The sequence below is a fragment of the Triturus cristatus genome, chromosome 11, assembly GCF_964204655.1.
Source record: "Triturus cristatus chromosome 11, aTriCri1.1, whole genome shotgun sequence".
NCBI lineage: Eukaryota > Metazoa > Chordata > Amphibia > Caudata > Salamandridae > Triturus > Triturus cristatus.
In genome coordinates, this window is record NC_140594.1 from 1052536536 (window position 1) to 1052557064 (window position 20529).

The 20529-nt window shown below is 47.6% G+C and overlaps 1 protein-coding gene across 7 annotated transcripts in view; it reads left to right on the forward strand.

The window, feature by feature from the left end:
• Nucleotides 1-20529, forward strand: part of MCF2L2 (MCF.2 cell line derived transforming sequence-like 2) — a 2345299-nt gene that overhangs the window by 1916426 nt on the left and 408344 nt on the right. The gene's annotated exons all lie outside the window — the stretch shown is intronic.

Sequence of the window (20529 nt, forward strand, 5' to 3'; positions counted from 1 at the left end):
CAATATATTGTGCTGTTACTAGTGGTATAGTGTGGTTAAGTAATAGCAACATTTTGAAAAATGAAATGAAAGCGGGAAATAATAGAATTAATTGATGTAATAGCAATATTATGTCTTTAGAGGAGTTCTGGCAACTTTTTGGCCCAGTACTGCTGCACCATTAAAATCATGCCCCTGGTGCCTGCAAAATAAATGCATTTGTGACTGCCTCTTTAGAATTGAAATATAGCAATATTTGGTGTTTTGAGGAGTTATGACAACTTTTGGCCTGGGCCACTGCACTGCACCATTCAAATCATGATCCTATTGCTTGTAAGATAACTGCAATTAGGTCTGTCTGTTACACCTGCTGCACAATTAAAAAAATTGGCTCTAGTGCCTGCACAGTAACTCCACTTGTGACTGCTTATTTAGTAGTTAAATATAGCAATGTTTGGTATTTAGAGGGGCTCTGGCAACTTTTACCCCCTGTGCCACTGCACCTGCAGCACCATTGAAATAGTGGCCCTAGTGCCTGCTGGATAACTGCACTTGTGACTGCCTGTTAGTAGTAAAATGTAGCAATATTCTGCGTTTAGTGGGGTCCCTAAAGCTTTTGGCCCCAGTGCCACTGCACCTGCTGCACCATTCAAATCGAGCCACTTTTAACTGCAATTGTGTCTGCCTGTACAGTAGTAAAATATAGCAATATTAGGTGTTTAGAGGAGTTCACAACTTTAGGCCCAGCTTCAGTGCACCTGATGTACCATTCAAATCATGACCCTGTTGTCTGCAAGATAACTAACTGCACCTGTGACTGCCTGTTTAGTAGTAAAACATAACATTAGTTGTTTAGTGGGATGCCTTGAGCTTTTGGTCTCAGTGCCATTGCACCTGCTGCACCATTCCAATAATGATCCTGCTGCCTGCTGGATAACTGTATTGTGACTGCCTGTTTAGTAGTAAAATATAGCGATATTTGGTGTTTAGTGGTTATGACAACTTTTGGCCCCAGTGCCAATACACCTGCTACATCATTTAAATCAAGCCCCTTTTAACTGCAAGGTAATGCAGTTGTGACTGCATGTATAACAGTATAATACAGCAATATTAGGAGTTTTGAGGCGTTCTGCCAACTTGTTGGCCCGGTGCCACTGCATCTGCTGCACCATTCAAATCATGACCCTAGTGCTTGCTAGATAACCGCACTTGTGACTGCCTGTTTAGTTGTAAAATATATCAATATTAGGTGTTTAGAGGAGTTATGACAACTTTGGCACCCGGTGCTATTGCACCTGCGGAACCATTCAAATCAAGTCCCTCTTAACTGTAAGGTAACTGCAATTGTAACTGCCTAATTAGTAGTCAAATATAGCACTATTATGTGTTTAGAGGAGTTCTGACAACTTTTGGGCCTGGTGCTACTGCACCTGCTGCACCATTCAAATCATGACCATGTTGTCTGAAATGCAACTGCACTTGTGGCTGCCTGTTTAGAAGTAAAATATAGCATAACTCTTGTATATGATCTTTATTGTGAACGTGCAATGTTTATAATACATTTAGAGTTTGATCATAATGACTAAATAGATTATGTTGAAAAAATCAGTCCGATAATGCCTACAAAGTGCAAAGAAAGGTACTGGGTCGTGAATAGGAAACGCCACTAACGTTCTAAGGCCAAAGCATTTACTTTACACAAGTAAGTAATAAAAAGTAAGCATTAGAGCATACTGTTAGAAGCTGTTTGTCTTTTCTGTTGGAAGAGATCTTATCTTGACAGTGAATGGGGCTCAAACAGTGTGAACAGCTTTAGTAGAAGTATTGTTAATGCGTGCCACACAGAAGCGAATGGGCACAGTAATTCGGCTATGTGCACAAGCACAGTGCAAGTGCTATCCAGGCGAAATCTAAAAAAGACAAATCAGTGTTATGACTTTCAGACTGATTTTCTAGGAGGGTTATTCCACTGAAATGCAAGGAGGCATATGGTTTCTAAGAGGATAATCCCACTGTAGATTAAAACAAATCATTCAGTTGGGTAAAAAGGCAGTTGATGAATATGATCAAGGAATATGCTTGGTCACAAAAAGCATACCTATTGTACACCTATTTCAGCAAATGCTTAAAATTATCGATTCAGACACAAAGCACACACAAAACACAAAACAAAGTTAAAGATTCATTAATTATGGTTCGGTGAACACAAAACAGAGAAAGTGCTGACATTCACTATTTAGGGAATGCTACATGTATATGGTGGAATGCTACACGTATATAGTGGAATCTCGTCTCGGAAGGCACGCGACCGGACGCGAGAATTGAGCCCGGAGCCGTGCGTGGTGTGTGGTGCGTGGGGGCGGAGCCTCTGGCGGCAGGCAGGCTCGGGTGACAGTGACGCCTGGCTGCTGTGGCTGTTGTGGCTGTGGCACAGCGGCGGTGTGGGCGGGCGGAAAAAAGCTTGGCCTGGAGTTGGCATAGAGGCGGTGATGGGGCCGGGATAACGCTGTGGGGGGTCCTGCGATTTTCCCTTCAGATTTCCGTGGCAGGAGTCGGAGGGAGTTAGAGGCTTACCAAGGTGAGTCTCTGATTTTCAGCTTCTCCTTGTGGGTTTTAGCCCCCGCAGCACTTAAGATGCCAGCCCCCATCTATTAGCAACTCCATGGTATAGTGTTAGCCCGTAGCCCCCTCCGTTTGACCGTCTTTCTCACCGTGCCCAGGACAGTGGAAAGTGTGGTTACTATTGTGCACTGTCCTGCACAGCCTCGAGCCACCAGATCTCCTAGCCTAGCCCACTTGGTTAGGCTTGGTTGGCTCCGGCCCTGGTTGCACCACCTCTGCGCCGTGTTGCCCTAGTCTTGCTCTGGGCTCATTCTGCCTGCGTTCGCCCCCCCTGGTCCGTCGTCCAACCAACAACCCTGCCCTCACCCTGTCCTGACCTTACTAGCCCCTCGTGGGACCCTTATATAAACCCTGCATACTATCGCAGCCCCATTTTTGTACTAATTGGGGTGGCTGGGCTATAGGGGCCACAGGGGCCGTAAAGCAGGTTACCGTGGGCAGGAAGTTGGAGGGCGGTGGATGAAAGGGGGGGTGCCCAAGAAGTAGTGCTCACAGCTATAATTCTTGTGAATCTACAGTAGAACTAACAGAAGTAGTTCCGGCCTTTCCTGGGCAACGTAGTCACACCAAGTGGAGCGATGAGATCCGGGAGAACAAGGAAGGTGCTCTCATCACCGAAACAAAAAAAATTAAAACAGCTGGCAGCAGCGGCAGATGGGGCAGCTATGTGAGCTCTTAATCGATCTATGTCTACGCCCCCATCTGCTTCGTCGAATCCCTCCCCTCTTGGTGAAGATTCGGTCGGTAACAGAGACCTTAGTTCTTCGTGACGCCACAAGACCATCCAACCTATTTCGATCTTGGAATTTTTTTTAAAAACACCTTGACCACTTAAGCCCCTTAATTCTTCACAAACAGTGGAGGAGTCCAAGGTTAGCAACTTTCAACAAATAACAGAGGTAACCGTCCATACGCCATTAACCAGTAAAACCACATCGTCATTGATCACCCCCAGCACTAATCTTAGTGTCAGGTCACCAGAGGACGACTTGAATACGACACCAACGCCTCCTATGGCAATCCTTTCGGTCACCCAGCAGTCCTTATTCGGTCATCCAATTTCCCCACAGGAAAGCCATATGTCCCTTGTTTTAAAAAATCATACATGGACTGATACAACTGAACCAAAACCAAATGTTGTTTTACACCAGTCAGACATTTTCACGTCCATGCCACCGCACAATTGTGTTCAAGCCCTTTACTTGCACAAAATAATCAACCTTCAAGTTTCAAGCTATCTAGTCCCACTGCAATCCAACGGGAAAGGTCTCCAAAGGAGAACGCTGCACCGCTACAACTGCAAACGCTTTTAAACGTAGCAGCCGCAGCTTCTTTAAAGCCCGAACAAGGATCTGCTAAAACAGACCCAAACGACCAGTAATTATTGGACCGATCTTTCTTTCTTAAAGACTCAGATAAATCATCTGATCTGAAATTAGAATCTGACACCCAGGCTGCCCCCCCGACATCTATGTCAATCATCTGGCCACAATTGCTGCAAACTTTTCAATCCACAGTCACGGCATTAAACTACCATTCTGACAAATTGGACTTGCAGGTTGACCTCTTGAACACCTTAGCCTTGTTTACAGCAGGCATTGATAATAAGTTAGAGAATTTAAACAATTTAATAAGGGCTCAGTCATCTTCAAATTTGGTCCAGTCAGTCTGTTGTTGTTCATCCATCATTGACAGCCTTTCAGCACTTCCAGCCTTTTTAACCTGTGTTCTAGATGAAGTTAAACAACTATCAGGAGGCAGTGCCAGCAAGAGTCAAGTTCGGGCACAAGAACAGGGTACAGATCCCATCAAAACAAATAAGTCATCGATATCAAGGGCCGACGGGATCTTAGAAGGCAAAGAGGCAAAACCCCCTGAAGCACTTAAATTGCACCACATAGTCCAAGGGTTGACAATGCCGGTAAAGCAGACACCACCACTGTTGCTGAGCCCCCAAACAGAAAGTCGCTCAACTAAAGCGGTCGATCCCCCTAAGGTAGACCTGGACCCTAAGCCACTCACCTCGGCCTCACCTCTTCCTAAGATTATCTCTCAATCGTTCCATCCTCTTAGTAAGAGAAAAAAAAAACGTCAACGCAAACAAAGAAACAAACTAATTACAAAACCTGTGGAGGTACCCCCTAAATTGTTTCCATTGTTTAAGAACTTGGATAATAAACGAGTTTTGAATCCTATTCTAACAAAGCAGGACCAGTTGACCACAATAGCCCTTTCAATGCCAAATGTTCAGCAATCCACTCTGGCACAGCACCAGGTTCAAACCAACTCCCTTTCCGGCCGAAGAAGTTCTGTGTCAAATCTTTATGAACTTGCGGCCGTTGTTAAACCAAAAGAGCTTTCAACTGGTACGGATCAAGCAACTGCCCAAATACAAGCAGCAAATACAAACTCGCAGCAAACACAAACTCGCTAACTGAAACGATTACCCAACCCGAATCCACTCTCTATTTTCGTACTCAAAACTGTTCCATCTAGTACTGGAGGTTGCCAGCCAAAAGTATCCTTCAAAAGCACTCCAATGCTACCCGAGGACTCCTTGATAACATCGGAAGGGTCTCGGGACGACTCTTTGTCTCACCCTGGAATAGAATCCGATTCATTAATTGAGAAAAATATTTTAAATGACAAGGGTCACTGTCAATCAACTTCTGCCAGCGATTCACAGTGTTTTAAAATTCTCCTTGTCCCCGAATATAGATCAAAAGGTCATCATGATGTCCTCAATAGAGCAAACATTATCAAACTATCAAAAGGAGTTCCGGGCCTTGTTAAATTGGCATCAGAAGACATTGAATATATAGAATTCCTTCCGCCAAGAGGGTCGCAACCCTCCGAAGCTACCTTGGTGACATTTAGATCTCCTACTTGGACTCAAGTTCTTCTAGCCTGTAAAGATATTTTTCGGTCCTCGGGAATCAAAATCTATCCCCACTTCATACCAGGCTATCCTATGGCATTAGCCAAGCAGTCGGCCACTCAGATAAGCCTGTGTCGGACCCTGACCAGTGATAGAAGTAAACCATATTCAATTTTAAAAAATGCTGTAGGAGACGCATCTCTAATAGGAAATCCATGGCCCGCGCTCCCGAATTGCAACAAAACTCAAGACTGGGGGTGGCTACCAGCAGCTTTGTCGTGCAAAAACTCAGCCTGACCATTTGGAAAAACTTGTTAGAACCTAATCCTTTGGAGGCTGTCAAAGCTAACGTCTCCCAGCCTCACTTTATAAATTGTATAAAACACCAGCCGGAGCCGCGCCTCTCCCTGTGTTCATGGAACATTAGTGGCCTTCACCTTAAAATGTCCTCACTAGAGACCCGAAACTTTATTTTTAGCCACGATCTGATTGCGGTTCAGGAAACATGGGCCACTTGTAGTTGTCCTATTGATGGATTTATTGAATTTTGGAAACCAGCTGTCAGAGTCAGCAACTATGGTCGCCCCAAGGGAGGATTGTCTATTTACATCTCATGCAGCCTAAAGGGCCCAACAGAGCTTTTAAACATTGACGAGGATTGGCTGCTTGGAGTTAAAGTTAGCTCGTGGAGACAACAGCGACCTCTATTGTTTCTTAATGTTTATATTAATCCAAGCGTCCGGACAAAAAGAGCTCACCTAAATCGTCTCCTTAAAGTTTTGAGCGACCTGGCGGTGGTCTTTCCCTACGCCGACTGTCTGCTTACTGGGGACTTTAATACCAACTTGTTTCAGGGAGACCCGTTTGATCTGGAAGATCTCCCCTCATTGTCTCTGTCGGCATTGAAATCCCAGTCCAAACCTTCAAATCACTCATACTGCGCTTTGGGGGAATTCTGCGTGTTGCAACTCCTTAGTGCAGGTTTCATCGTAATGAACGGCAGGTTCACGCAGGATACTCCCCCCAAATTGGTCATGGACAAATGGACGAAAGTTTTCATTTTTAGATTACACCATTTGTAACGTAGCCATGTTTTCTCACTTGGAAAACTACAGCATCAAAGCGCGATCAGAGAGCGACCATCGACCACAAGTTGTCATCACTAATACTAACTCAGTTTACCACAATACCGCCCCAATAACTCATAAAGGAGTCCATTCAGAAAACGTAAAACGCTTAAGATGGAACGATGAAATTAGTATCAACATCAAGAAGGAATGTCTGTCTTTTACATTAGGTGGCCTCTACCCCAAAGCTTCTCATATCACTGATTGGTCACATTTTTGCTATCATCTGTTAAACCTTTTTCCATCGCATTCGCATCCTCATACGACTACTTGTAGCTCCCAGTTTTTTATATCAAGTCAAACTGAAATTAAAAAAGATCAGAAATACCGCTTTGCGGGCAATCAGGAAGCATCGAGAATCCAATGACCGTTTGATCAATTACAAAATTGCTCAGAAAAACTACAGACAGGCATCCAAACAAGATAAACAACTTCATCTTGATCAATTTTGGGGTAAACTTCTTTGGGAAAGCTAAAACCGTAATTCAAGAAAATTTTGGGCATTACTGACGAGACAACTCAATGGAACAACCAGACAGGGGAGTGCAAACATTGCTGAAGCAGAATGGGTTACATTTCTGACCGTCCACTTTAAGGCCAATGAAGGTGCAGACTTTTTAGAAACAAACACCTCCTTTACGCCTAAAGATGGGCCTTTGGAGAACCAGGATAATACCCAAGAGCTAACGCAGCCTCAATGTGAGTTGATCTCTATTACTCAAGCAAGGCTGGTCAAAATATTATCAAAAAGCGAGAGCGGATGGAGCACCAGGCCCAAATTGCCTGCCACAGGCCTTGTTCAAAGCAAATGTTCCCTATTGGGCACAACAATTAGCAACCCTCTTTAGATCTGTGCTGAGCTGTTCAACTATACAAGACTAATGGCGAGGGGCAGTAATTCACCCAATATACAAGTCCGGCGCCCACTCGTTCCCAAACAACTATAGGTTGATAGTACTGGACAATGAGGCAAAGTTCTTCGCGAGCATTTTACTTGAAGAATTGAGTGCCTGGGCGGACAAAAAAGGCTTGATTCCAAAAAACCAAACAGGCTTTACTGTAAATTCAGGTACTTCATATAATCTATTGGCATTATCAGTACTTATTGACAAATCACTTATTTCATCAAAGCTGGTCTTCTGTTTTGTTGATTTTAAAGCTGCCTTTGACCGGGTCCCCAGGGAAGCACTTTGGGCAAAGTTAGTGAAATGGGGAATCCCGGTAAAACTACTGGAGGACATTGTCCAACTATATTCCAGCACCTGGATTCAAGTCAAGCTTGGCACTGGCACACATCTGTCTCGAAAAATTTTAACAACACGAGGAGTGAAACAGGGGTGTGTGCTAGCCCATTGCTTTTCAACCTGTTTATTGCCGATCTCTCAGCCGATCTGGATGAGATAAATAGCCATTCTCCCAAGATCGGTGGAGTGCAGTTAAGTAACCTTCTGTATGCTGATGATCTTGTTCTCTTTAGCCTTACTCGAGTAGGGCTGCAACGATTGTTAAACGAACTACATAGTTATACCGTTAAGAATAACCTAGAGGTTAATTTAAAGAAAACCCAAGTGGTTATATTCGGCAGAAAACGTTATGGAGGTGGTGGCTGGTCATACAACAATTCCAGTCTTGTCGTAGGAAAATCCTATAAATACTTGGGGGTTAACTTTGACTCTAGGGGCACCTTCGTTAAGCATCGTAGTGACATTTCAATGAAAGCCACAGCTCTCCGATTGAACTTCTCGAAACTGCCAAAAAAACTGATGGGTCCGAGTTTGGCCCCAATGATGGAAGTTATGAAAGCTAAAGTCGGCCCCACGTTGTCATATGGTTTTGAAATCTTCAGGGGTAAAATCAGCACAACATTAAATCAACACGTGACTAAGATCTATAAAAGTGTTTTTCACATGCCGAAATCTGCCTCCGCTGCACAGATTAGACTAGAACTGGGCCTCCTAAATGATGAAATTTCCAGCGCAGGTGCCTACTTAAATCTGTGTCATAAGCTAAGGCGGGCTGAAGACGGTTCCCTTGAGTCTTTGCTGTGGTCTGATATTGGCACTGATAATCCAAGTGGGTTCTATAGTAAATTTTTTAATGAATGTCTTCAGCAATTTTTAGCAGGTGACCTTTGGAACCTAAACCCCAGTCTAACAGCTTTTAAAACCAGCATTAAGAAGCGTACTCGCATTCTGTCCCACATCATCGACAAAGCTTCTTTTGCCAAACGCAAGCATGCATGGGCAGTCATTAACTCTTATCAGTTGGCATCACCGTCATCATACCTGACCTGCACATATTCTTTGTATTTAAAATTGCGATTTATGGCACTTAAGACTGGGGGAATGGCACTTGCTGAAACACTTACCTATCTGGCGTTGCTCGTCAAATAATCAACAGTGAGGGGTTGTGGGGCCCGGTGGAATCTATGGAGCATGTTGCATGCCACTGTCCCGCTCTCCTGACTCAGCGTAGACTAAAATTGAGGCCAGAATGGACCAGACTGGGAGCTCGGACCTGCAGGCAGGCAATTATTGCGGCCTTGAACGCAGAGAATACAGTTTTAAACATAAGTTTTACTATTTTTATTTATCATGTATATCGTAAATTTAACCATCAAATTGCAGGTCCGGTAACAATTCGAAAGAGAGTCACAGGGGTCTAAAACAAAACTGTAGACCTATAGGTCTTCATTCTGGTCTCTCCTGTGCTCTCAACTCCTGCAATATCAGGGTATGTGACCCCGATGATTTTTATTGACACTGCTATTTGAAGACTGTCTTAATGAAATGTTTACATTCTCTGGGTGTCCTTATAATTCTGGGCCCCCATCTTAGACTTTGACAGTAACACTAATTTCTTTGCCACATCATTAACATTCTGCCGCTACATATTTTTAAGATTTGAACTTTTATATAATTCTTGGCCATTTTCACGATCTTTTTTTTGTATATGTGTGGTGTGTATGTTCTGCTTTTATGATTATATTTTTAATCAAATAAAATATTTTTTCCACTAGTTAGGGTGCACATCGAACACCATACTTCACACTGCAGCCATGTTTTGCTCTTTGTAGACAGTCTTTTCATTTACATGCCATTGGCTAAGGGCTTTACTGAGCATGTGGGGCATAAACTATACAGTGTGCGTTGGGTGGAGCACCCATAACATGAGAATTACTGCAGCAGTGACCAACATTTCCTGTGGAAGCCAAATATTTTTGACCCCCGTCCTTTCAACATCTTTCCTGTACATGGAACTACATGACAAGTGGCATGCAATGACCACTGCTGCATAAGTTAAGAGAGTACCAAATTTGGTGTAGAGCCGTCAACGGGGCAAAATGTATTGGCAAAGTAAAGAAATCAAGGGAAAGTGTAACTGACCTATAACTTGAGTGGTCACCACTTCTGTGTAATGAAAGTACTCCCTGCTTTACCTTATAAGGATGTTGCAAGTCACCAAGAAGTTCTGTGAACATGTAGAGGAATGAGGTGGAAGGACACGTTTTTTTAAGTTGGTGGAACTCAAGGCGACTTATAATTTCCTTGAAATTATTGGGAAAGGTTACTTTATCCCTTATTATACATGGTCACAACACTAGCCTTCCCACAAACTGCTTAAACCCTTGGAGAGTTCTTCTTCCATATGAAAGAAATTGGATATTAGTAGGCATAAAGGATAAAAGTAGGGGGTGCTAGGTGGCGCACTTGCGGAATGGCTGCCTCTGGGTGAAGCTCCCGCAGTCCGGTAGTATAATCCGCCTATTAATCCTTCTTCAAGGTCGGGCACGCTCTGTGAACGCCTGGCATCGATGGAGAAATGCCCGGTATGCAATCCTGGCAAGTCTTTTGGGTGTCGAAGCTGTGAGGAGGCAACGGGAGGAGGAAACATCCCCGACCGGAGCAGGGCGCCTGACTGGTGGAGGTCGGTGCCGGGCGCGACGCAGCTACGGAAGGCCGATGCGCCCACGAGGCGTGCAGGCCGCCACGGGCGAAAAATTGTGGCTGAAAAGGCTCGGACAGGCCGAAGTGGAGAGGAATGGTCGGCACAGCGCCTGAGTGACAGCGCAAGCAGCGACTGGACAAAGAGATACGTTTGGGGACCTTGTGAGGACTACGAGCGGAAAGCGTACAGTGCGTAGGGAGCCTGGGCAGACCAGGCGCTGTGAACACCGGAGTGGACCGGAGCTGCGAGCGGAGACACCTGAGGGTCAGCGGCGGCGGATCTTCGTCCCCGGCATCGTGGAGCTGCCCGGGACTCGGTAGGCCCCTGCATTTGTCTGGGGGCGAGGCTGCGGGGGCTGTGCACTGCTGGGAGCTGAGGCGCGAGCGGCTTTGAAATAGCGCCTGGAAGCTGGGAGCGGAGGCGCCTGAATGCCGGAGGCGGTGGATCTCTGGCCCCGACATCGCGGAGCTGCCCGGGATACGGTAGGCCCCTGAATTTGCATAGGACCGAGATAGCGGGGAGCTCTGCGCTGTGAGACACTGAGGCGCGTGCGGCTTTGAAGTGGCGCCTGGAAGCTGCGAGGACAGTGATTCTGTGGCGCTGTGGGTGCTGAGAGGAGACACGACTGAGAGCGGTACCTCCTAATGTGAGGGTGCAGATGACATCCGAATCGACACAAGAGATCTGGCTAATAGCTGCACAATACCCTGGAGACGCCGCACGAAATCAGGCACTGATACCTGAGTGAACGGTAACGCCTGGTGGGTCAGGATCGTACTGGGCCTGGGAATTGGCTGTGCGGAACTGCTTGTGTGACTACGGTGGTAGTGAGGGGGCTGCAGAGTGACTACCAGCTAGAGATCTGAGACATCGCCTCAGGGGCCCTGATTCCCACACGCAGTGGGCTGGTCTGCAGAGCCCTTCAAGCGGGGGGTGGATGCGGCCTGCGTGACGCCCCGTTGCGAGGGATACTTCACTACAGCTTGTAAATAAGGTGCAATCCTAGATGGGGGCCCTACGTGACAGGTGAACCCTGCTGGAATCTGGCTCAGGCTATCTAAGCTGCGCTAAGGAAGAGGAGGACGAAATGCCGCGCGGCCGGACCTGGGCCTGAGAGCTACCGGAGGTATCCGCCGCGAAGAGGGCACCCAGGACATGCTGTATGCTGTAGGGCCCGGTGCAACGGCCGGTGGGACGCCTGACTTACGCATTGTGGGACTGCTCGACCTCTCCTGAGAACTGGTGGGGCGTATTCCACGACCCGACGAGATGGGGAAGACGGATCCCCGCCAGCCCCGGCTCCAATTCGAGTCGAAAAAAGTGCTAAGTTGAGCCCGGAGGGTGGCACCGAACCTGCGGCAACGAATGTCCGCGACGTGCCGATGGAACCAGACATGGACATGAAAACTATCCTCCTGGAGGTGCGACAAGGAATAGCTTCAATCGCGGGGAAAATGGATGACATGAACACACGCATGGACAATATTGTGCGCAAAATAGATGGGCATGAAGATAGACTCAAGGAGGCGGAAACGCGCATATCAGACTCGGAAGATGCAGCTGCGCGCATGCAACACACGATGACTCAAATGGACAAACTCCTGAAAGTTATTGCGGCTAAGAGCGAAGACATGGAAGCGAGAAGCCGCCGCAATAACCTCCGCCTCCTGGGTATTCCTGAAACTACCAATACAGGAAAAATGGAACTATACGTGGAGAAACTGCTACTGGCGACAATAGGGACAGAATCCTTTTCATCCCAATTTGTAGTGGAGAGAGCGCACCGGTCGCTGGGCCCCAGACCACCGGTGGGAAGCCCGCCGCGACCCATCATCGCCCGGCTTCTCAATTACAGAGATCGGGACTTGGCCCTCAGGCTGGCACGAGAGAAGAAGCAGCTTCAATATGAAGGAGTAACCTTACCGATATACCCGGACTTCACTGCAACGGTGCAGGAGGACAGAAGAAAATTTCTCCCAGTGAAACAAAAGCTCCGGCAAGCACAAATCGACTATGCTCTGCTTTACCCGGCCCGGCTTCGTATTACCCATCAGGGCAAGCAATCTTTCTTCACTAAACCACAGCAAGCTGAGGATTTCTTAAAACAATTGAGACGCCGAAATACAGGGGACCGATCTACTGCAAGGTCCCGATCGCCCACCACGTCGGACATTGATTGAGTGACTGGAGAGGTCTCCCTAGGAGGATAATAATCAAAGTTGCTGTGAGTAATGCACCTCACCTTAGCGGCGACCATGTACTATATGTTGAAATGCTTCCCCACACCACACGGGGTAGTAGACCTGACACTGAAGAACTTCCGCGAACATACCGGATACCCTTGCCTTTCTGATGGGATATGGCACGTTCGTGCGTGTACCTCAGGAAGCAGAGGGAACTTGTGAGCCACCTGATGACACACCCCATTTGGGAGATCCCCCCTAGGGTGACTTTGGTTTCTGTAAAATCTGTTTGACACTTTGTTGACGTGTCTTAGTATTTGTAGAGGTTTCAGTTGGGAAAAGAGAGGGGGGGCGGGAACAGAGGTACTGGCATGGTTGGGATGCTTCAGTGGGAGGGGGGTGGGAGGATGGATAGTGGGAATGTTTTAGCACTTATTCAGATGTTACTAGATAGACAAACGCGCACTGGTACACCCATAGACAGTGACACACTCAAGGAGATGCGGAGGGCATTTATAACTAATAATGTAGAGAACGGAAGGTAGGACGCCCGACAGTTGCATAGGGATTCCCTCCTGGAATGTGAGGGGGATGGGGGACCCTAGAAAAAAGAGACCAATACTTTCATATCTGGACCGGCACAAGATCAGTATTGCACTGTTGCAGGAAACACACTGTGCTCCACAAAATGCTAATACATTTGCGGGGAAATGGGCGACTTACAGGCTTTTCTCATCCTACTCTTCCTACGCTCGAGGGGTTGCCATCCTAGTTAAGCGCCATACGCCCTTCGTGCCGCAGGGGGAGCTGACAGACCCGCAGGGCAGATATGCGATAGTGTGGGGGAGGTTAGGAATTGATACATTCAAGTTGGTTAGCTGCTATGGCCCAAATGTTGATACACCAGAGTTCTTCACTGTCCTCTGGGGCAAAATTATGGCGTTGGGCACCACGCATATCATCTGGGGAGGGGACTTTAATGTAGCCTTTGTTCCTACCATGGATAGATCGACGGCGTTGCCACACCACTATAATCTCACACAGGCCACGATGCGTGAGATCATGGAGGAAGGCAGACTGCTGGACACTTGGCGTCACATGCATCCGGGGTCCATGGAGGGCACGCATTTTGTATCAAGCGCGGCATTATGGGCTCGGATAGATTACTGTCTAACATCCAGAGGTTTAGGGCCATGCATTCATAGAGTTGGTCACTTGCCACGCACGTACTCGGATCACTCGCCAGTGCATCTTGAGCTTGACCTGGTGGGGGGGAAGTGGAATGCAGAGGTCATGGAGACTGCAGCCTACAGCGCTGCTAGATGCGGTGTTTCATGCTGAACTGGAGGAGGAGATTGGACTTTTCTTTCAGAGAAATAGGGGCTCTGTGGACTCGGTGGAGATTATATGGGAAGCATTCAAATTCACGATTAGAGGGGTATGCATATCGAAAAGCTTTGGAGTGCTTCGAGATATGCGTAGGAGGCTCCAGAGATTAGAAAAAGAGCTGAAAGCGCTGGAGTTGCGGATGACTCAAGAAGCCGGGGGAACAGCGAATGCCGAGTTTAGGGACAAGCTATCGGAATACGTAGATATGGCTGATCGAGAGTCCAAGTTCTTGGGGAAATATTGGAGAGCTCGGCGATATGGGGAGGGAGAGCGCCCGGGTAAATCGTTAGCTGACGCCATACGGACACCTAGATTCTCCAACTATATTCTAGACGTAGGGGGGAGACGTGCAGAGACGCAAAAACGGTGCAGGATATATTTGTGGACCATTATGCCAAACTGTATGCGACACAGCGCAGGGACCCCTTGAATTCGAGACGTTCCTGGGAGATGTAGCGCTTGGATGGCTGGAAGACCACCACAGAGAGTTCCTTTGCGCCCCTTTTGAAATAGACGAGGTTCGTGAGGCAATAATGCAGCAGAAATCCAGCAGGGCGCCGGGCCTCGATGGGATCCCTGCTGAATTTTATAAAACGTATGTGGCTACTATGGCCCCCATACTGAAAGAACTCTATGAGGAGGCCCTTGAAGGTGGCACTCTACCCCCCTCTATGCGGGAAGCCCTGATCACGTCAATGTTAAAGCCTGGCAAGGAACCACAGCTCTGCGCCTCCTATAGACCGCTGTCACTCCTTAATTGCGACACCAAGATATTGGCAAAACTTATAGCAAACCGGGTTCTCCTCCTCATAGGCAAATTGGTCCTGCCGGATCAGGCGGGCTTTGTTCCAGGGAGGGCAACCTCGCATAATTTGCGTACGTTGTGCTCGATTATCCAGAATGCATCGCCGGAGCTCCCGCTAGCTGCGGTATTCCTGGACGCTACCAAAGCGTTTGACTCAGTTGAGTGGGATTATTTGTTCGGCATTTTGTTTCGCATGGGGTTTCCCCCGGGCTTTGTATCATGGATCCAGCTGCTATACAGACAACCCACTGCCAGAGTCCTCATCAACGGACGTGTTTAGTCTGCCTTTCCCGTTACAAGAGGGACTAGACAAGGGTGCCCACTGTCCCCCCTCCTATTTGCTCTTGCGATCGAACCCTTGGCGTGCAGGCTGCGGCAGCACCACAACGATAGAGCGCTCCGATGCCCCCTGCGTCCAATATTGATCTCAATGTACGCAGACGACCTGACCCTCTATGTTCGCGACCCCCAGACTAACCTCAACCCCCTGTTACGAGAATTTATAGTCTTTGGGAAACTATCTGGTATTCATATTAACTGGGAGAAATCGCATGTTTTTCCCCTTATGTCGGCTGCGGTCCAATTCCCACTGGACTATCCGCTTGCGTGGTGTGACACAGACCTGAGATACCTGGGGATTCAAATCTCGGGAGATGGGGAGGTGATGATCCGACTAAACTACGGCACTGCCATGAGTCGGCTCACTGACAATATCACCCGTTGGATTGCCCTACCCCTGTCAATGGCAGGGCGGGCCTCCTTGATTAAGATGGTGGTACTGCCGCAGTTTTTATACCTCTTTCTAAATATCCCCTATCACCCGGGGCGTATCTTTTTCAAGACTCGGCGGTCTGAGCTTATAAGACTATTTTGGGGCGGTAAAAGGACGCGGATCCAGTGGAGGGTACTTACCAGGCCTGCACTGGTGGGAGGATTTGACATACCAGACTTCGAGCTTTACCATGCATGCGCCCAAGCCCATTACGCCTATTATTGGGTGCATCCACCGGCATGCATGCCACAGGTGGCGGCAGAACACTGGCTGGCAGAGTCGATCCCCCTGGATGGCATGATGCATGAGTCCCCTTGCCATCGCAGCGTTGCGACGACCACAATCACGAGCACTGTTGGCGCATGGCGATACATTATGAGGACCCTGGGGGCTCCGATGCTTTACTCCCCAACTCTGCCGCTGACGTATCATCCTCGGCTGACACTGCTGCAGGAGACAGGCTTCAGACAACTATGCAATCGAGTGGGCAGGCGAACCTGGGGTGACCTGTTTCGTAGTGGTAAATTCTGCACGCCAGCTCAGTTCTTTGGCGACATACAGCATACTCCACTGGAAAGGTTTCTTTATGTGAGACTGCGGCAGGGCATGCGGGCCATTCTTCCGAGTTTCCCGCGGGAGCCAGAGATACTAAAGCCGTTACACCAGATGTTACAGAGCGATAATCCTGGGCACCAGGTGTCCAGTATGTACCGCACGATAAGAGCAGACAGTGAGACCCCTGCTGACAAGGCGCGGATGCGCTGGGCGATTGAACTGAAAAGGGACATTACGGATGAACAATGGCGATACTGCTGCTCGCAAACTGCGGAGATCTCAGCGAGTGCCAGGTTGCGTATCATTCATTATAAATTTCTGCAGCGTATGTACTGCACCCCGGCTGAGATGTGCCGTTTTGGGCTGCAAGACACAGACAGGTGTGTTAGATGCGGCGGAATGGCAGCTGGGTTCCTGCATTTAGCCTGGGAGTGCCCGGGGGTACTGGGGACAGATCTTTGAAGCACTTGCTGAGATGACGGACCTTCTGATGGACTGTGACCCCTTAGTTGCGCTATTGGGCTATACTCGACAGATCTCAAAGGCGCGACGACGCTATGTCTCGATTGCGCTGCTGTTGGCGAAACGTAGAGTGGCCTGTAGATGGGGGAGGGGGCGAGCCCCTAAATTTAAGGAATGGCTGGAGGACCTGGTGTATTGTCAGGAGTACCTTACCATATATGCGGAAACACTACCCGCTATTTCAAAACCTAGAGATATATGGGACCCCCTAACGCAATACCTGCAGGCCCGAGCTAGTGGATCCCCCCCCCCCTGACTGGCCTGATAGCAGCGATGATAGATTCTCTCCCCTGTGGCCGAGTGCTGATGTGGAATTTGGAAGATTGATAGCACTTTCTTAAGGGACGATGGTGGGCGGTGATAGGCTGCAGGGGTGTTCTGTCCCCGGAGATAGGCTGTGTACTGTATGTCTAGGGCCACTGCATTGTTCCACCCGGAGAAATAACGACAATAGAAATTACACAGAGACATGTACTGTATCTGGCTGAGGACTTGATGTGCTTAAGACTGTATACCATGAAAGGCCCCCGCCCATGCAATTGAACTGCCCAGAGAAAACCACTGATAACTGCGGGCTAGCCATATTGCCTTCCTAGTTATGTACTTCTGTATCCATTGATTACACACCTTGTATATGCTGATCTGTCTTTGTAATGTATATATCATTGTTGCAGTAACGTTTAATAATAATAAAAAAAATAAAAAAAACATTGAAGGATAAAAGTAGAACTTGCAATGCGAAATTAAAGACTCCAAAAAATAGCCTTCATTTTCAAGCAAAAAGGAAAGTTAATAGCAAGCAGCTAGCCCATAGGCTGCATATAGAAAACACAGCAGATTAAAATTGGTGTAGTGCCTCTAAGACCTCCAGGCTCCCACCAGGCACCACAGATGACAGTTAGGTCAGGCCTGTTTTTACTGCGTGTTACACTATGTAGTGATACTAAGGAGACAGAGTGCTATTATAGATGGTATTCGTTCGGGGAGGCTTATGACTTTGCGGAGTATACCCCTGGAAGTGAACTAGGATACAGGTAAGTACCTTATCCTTCTCTTCCAGGGGATACTCATCAATAGTCATAAGCACTGAATAGCATAGCAAGCCCATCCCCAGAATCCTGCATACAAACACCAGTATAGCTAGTACACTCTGAGGGTAAGTTATCCAAACAAATTCCTTAAAGAAGCTTGCCCAAACTGAGCATCCACCTAAATATCAGAATCTAGACAGTAGTGGCGAGCAAAGGTGTGTACCAATCGCCATGTAGCAGCTCTCTGCAGTGGGCACATTTCTGAGTAGGGCCGCAGTGGAGGTCTTCCCTCTGCTGGAATGAGCCTTTGGTCTACCAGTTGCTGCTGGTTAGCTAACTGATAAAAGAAGGTAATACAGGACACTAGCCATCTAGAGATAGATTGCTTAGAGGGAAGGAAGACCAGTGTGCATCCGAACCATAATTCACAGAGACGATCCAACTTTCTTATGCTCTTAGGTTTATCCAAGTAGAATTGTAGAACCCTTTTGAGGTAAAGAGAATGCAACGCCCTCTCAAGAGAGGTGGTAGGGTACAGAAAAAAGGTGGGGACGAGTAATTGACTGATTAATATGAAAGTCCGAGACAACCTTAGGCAGAGAACCAGGGTGGGTTCTCAGGCCCACTCTGTTAGCATGGAAGGTTGTTTAGAACATAGCACCTGGATCTCGCTCACTCTGCGAGCAGAGGTAATTGCCACTGAGAAAGCGTCCGTCCATGTCAGATGCTGCACTGATGTTTTATGAATGGGCTCGAAGGGAGGACCCATCAATTTAGAAAGAACTACATTAAGCTTCCTGGGTGGCGGAGACCTAACCGGAGGATCGACCTTTTTCAACCCGTCAAGGAAGTCCCTAACTACTGGCATCTGAAAGAAAGAAACCGGTGTGGGCGATTTTCTATGAGCTGTAATTGCCGCCAAGTGCACTTTAAAGAAGTGAACTGGAGACCTGATTTAGCCAAGTGAAAAAGGTATGGGAAAATAACCGGTTCCTGTCCAAGAATGGGATTATGGGCATTCGCTGTACAACATAGGTCGAAGCGCTTCCATTTGAAAGCGTATGACTTCCTGGTAGATGGTCTCCTCGCCCCTTTCAGAATATGCATACAATCCGACGAGAGATCTGGATGTCTATATTGGAGGAACTTGGGAGCCATGTGTGGTGTTTTGTAAAATTGACGAAGGTCCGGATACTACCACTGGTGAGGCCACTCTGGTGCGATCAGGATCATCTTGGTCCTGGACCTGCAGAGTTTGTTGATCACCAGTTAAATGAGCGGAATTGGTGGAAAGGCGAAGAGAAATGTCTCTGACCAATCGATAAAAATTGCATTCCCTCTGGAGCCTGGTTGGGGTACCTGGATGCGAAGGCGCAGCATCTGCTTATGTTGCATCCGCAAAGAGATCATTATCTGGAGACCCCATCTTTGGTAAATGTCCTGTGCGACCTCGTCGTTTAGCACCCAGTTGTGCACTTCGACGCAGTTGCGGCTTAGGGCGTCTCCGTGCATGTTGAGAGTACTTGGGAGGTGAATCGTAGATATGGCCAGCTTCCTCGACGAGAGCCACTTCCAAATCGTTAGGGCCACCTGTGACCGAGGTCTTGGCCTGGTTCCTCCCGGTTTATTCAGGTACTACATGTGGTATGGTCGGTCTGAACCAACAGGTAGTGTGTCTTGATGGGAGAGAAGAATGACTTGAGCGCCAGATGTACAGTTCTTAGTTCCAACATATTGATGTGGTAACCTCTCTTAGTTTCTGACCACATCCCCTGAACCTGGAGAAGATCCATGTGGGCTACCCAACCTTGGAGGAACGTGTCTGTGACGAGTGTGTGTTTGGGAAGTTCCTGGTGGGACGGGACTCCTTTCATCAAATGATGACGTTGCATCCACCATCTCAGGGAGTCTGACTATCTGAGGAATAATTATGGTTTCCTCGCAGCAGTTGGAGATCTGAGACCATTGATCCTCTAATGCCTGCTGCAGAGGTCTCATTTGCAGCCAGGCCTTGGGAATGATGAAGATGCAGGAAGCCATGGAGCCCAGCTGAGAGGATACTTGTCTGGCCGTGGGACAAGTTGTGCAGTGGAGAGTGCAACATTTGCAGTCGATTGAAGATAACCGATCCTCCGAAGGTCGAACTCTTGGAGCTGCAGTGTTTAGAATCGCGCTCAAGGAGTGAATTGTCTGAACTGGATTGAGTATTGACTTTTTTTTTAGTTGACGCACAGACTCAACTGATTCAGCACCCGAAAGCAGGATTGTAGGTGTTCTTGTAGTAGACTAGGGGACACACCCTTGAGTAGCCAGTTGTCTAGATATGGATAGACAAAGAATTTTTGCTTTTGTAGAAAAGCCACTACCACCGCCATGCATTTTGAGAACGTGCGGGGGCTAACTTAAGTCCGAAAGAAGGACTTTGTACTGGAAGTGCTCTGACACCACCTGGAACCGTAGAAATTTCCAATGTTTCCGGGAAATCGGTAAATGAAAGTAAGCGTCCAGTAGGGCTATGGAGCACATCTAGTCCCCTTGATGAATATGGTGAACAATTAGGTGTATTGCCAACATCATGAACCTTTCATTGTGGACATACTTGTTTAAGAGTCTGAGAGAGTATAGGTCTGTACTCCCTGGTTGGGCCTTTCTTCAAAACCAGACATTAGTGGGAGTAAAATCCCCTGCTGATGTGTGGCCAGGGAACGTTTTTGATGG